Source organism: Haplochromis burtoni, unplaced genomic scaffold (assembly GCF_018398535.1).
Source record: "Haplochromis burtoni strain Fernald_Lab_line unplaced genomic scaffold, NCSU_Asbu1 Contig_163, whole genome shotgun sequence".
Taxonomy (NCBI): Eukaryota; Metazoa; Chordata; class Actinopteri; order Cichliformes; family Cichlidae; genus Haplochromis; species Haplochromis burtoni.
In genome coordinates, this window is record NW_024582524.1 from 689,364 (window position 1) to 691,652 (window position 2,289).

Below are 2,289 nucleotides of genomic sequence, written 5' to 3' on the forward strand. Positions count from 1 at the left end.
AGTCCCAGATTTAAACCTAGTGGGAGTATCCCCCCACAGAGGGACAAAAGGACCCCCTGATGATCCTCTAATCGCCTGAGCCAAGGTGGGAAACTGGGTATGGGTCCCAATCAGCCAGGGTTTCCCGAAACCCTTTGAATAATTTTAAGTACTATCACAGGATCCAGTGTCACTACAGGCGTTTGTTTGGTTTAAGTCAACTTGGGAAATAAGTAACATTTTGCCAGAATTGGAATATTATCACATTCTGCAGACATAAAACAAATATATAGCATTTTATTCAGCAGCAACTGTTGTCTGTGGCCTACAGGGGTTTTCAGTGTGGCTGCTATTTATCCTCAACAAGAAAAACAGATGCTTAGATATGTGGCCAGCAGGGGTGTTGGAAATTAGAGAATTCTATCAAAAATAAATACCAGGCAAATCACTTAGAAATTGCTTGGAAATTCAGCAAATTATAATGATTTTAATTGTGAGCGGAACTCCTACCTACAAAGACACTATTAGGAGACGTAGCTACCCTGTAACAATATGGCAGCTGCATGATTCAACTGGGAGGTAATGAAGCTGACAAAATGCAGTCTGGTTTCAACTTGTGCTACTGAACAGTAGGCAATAAGAACAATGTCTCACAACCCTTTGTTTTAGAGGTTCATCACTGCAAAGTATGGGAGTTTAGGAATTGCAGGCAGTGGACCAAACCACTGTGAAGCACATGAGGGGGAGTCCACTTTTTCCAAACTTCAGAATGTATTGTTTTGCGCATATAATCACCATCACAGCTGAGAGTACACATATTATATTATTTAATGTTATATGGTTATCTCTATAATCATGCATAGAGGAGGACAGAATTGTTTTCCCAGAAAATAAGGGGATTCTCATCCGCTTGCCCACCTTGTAATGGTTGAATTGATATGGCAACACATTTTTTTCCTTCAGCCCAGGCACCTGGTAGCTTGAATGTAATAATTACAGCAAAAGTGTCAAAACATGACATGCAGTGTGGCCAATTTCTTGAACAAACACCACTATAGAAAATAAAGCCTGTAGGATTTTGCAGGCCCATTGTCTCCAAATGGCCCCAAAAAATACACTGTGTGTTTCTAATTTAAAGGTTGCTCTCTGCTGTGCACCCTGGAGAGATAATCTTGAATGGGCAGGCTACATTTGTCCTGGTCAAAGGGGTTATCGCAGCCTTTCTTATTCCATTCTGAAATTAAATCAAGAGTATGAGAAGAGACTGCATAAAGTAGGCCACTGCCTTCAAAGGAGCTTCAGTTGCAGCTGTGCTGTGGGAGGACACTATTTTGATTACTGTCAAGTCCTAGTAATAGCAAGAACCGTGTCTTACATAATCACACTTACAATGAATCTTTCTAACGTCATCTACAGCATAGGAGCTCCAAGAGCAAAGATGATCATTTTAACAGCAATTCCACATGCCTGAAGGTTGAACGTATCGCAAGTAAATGTGACTGTGTATACAAAGCAAATATGCAGATCGTATTTTCATCAAAATATTGCGTTTGGTGTAACAGTGAACCATGGATTTGCAAAAAGTGTGTATGATAGCTGCAAAGGTTCTTCTTGAAGGGAAAACAAGGAAATTATCTGCTTTTGGACAAAGAAAACAGACAGAAGCTGGATCCACAAAATAAGATATCATCGTTTCAGTATATGTGTATGCTAATGAGTGTACTTCATACTTACTATAGCGACATGTGGCAGCAGTATTATCATACCAAATTTGGAATGAAATCAATAATACATAGGCTAGTGAAAGGCTACCACACCCACTGTCCACTGCCCTGTTATCTCTGATTGATTGATCTCTTCCGTCATGCAGAATTCTCTGAAAGCATAATCTGCAAACTATTAATTATATATACAAGCAATGAATTTTCTGTTCAAAGATTTTCAGATATAGGAGAACCCAGTTTTATCATACAGTTTCTAAGCAAATGTTCATAAATTCTTAGGCACGACTAGCAAAGATAAAACCAGTCTGTGGAATGGAGCATAACCTCAAGTTTAAAAAGATCCAGGCTAAAGTTGGATGTGACAATATGTCAATGTGTCGTCTCTGTTTTAGTGGTCGGATGTCAGATCGTCAGCTCGATAATTAGGGCCCGGGGTGACCAGAGAGCACAGTGAACGAGCTCACAAGAAAGCCAGAGTCACGCTTTTGCACATTAGCCCCAAACTATTAATAGAAACTGTCATTCTAATTAGTGGGTATGAAGAGATCCAAACACACAAAGGCAAGCAAAAAGATATATATATATA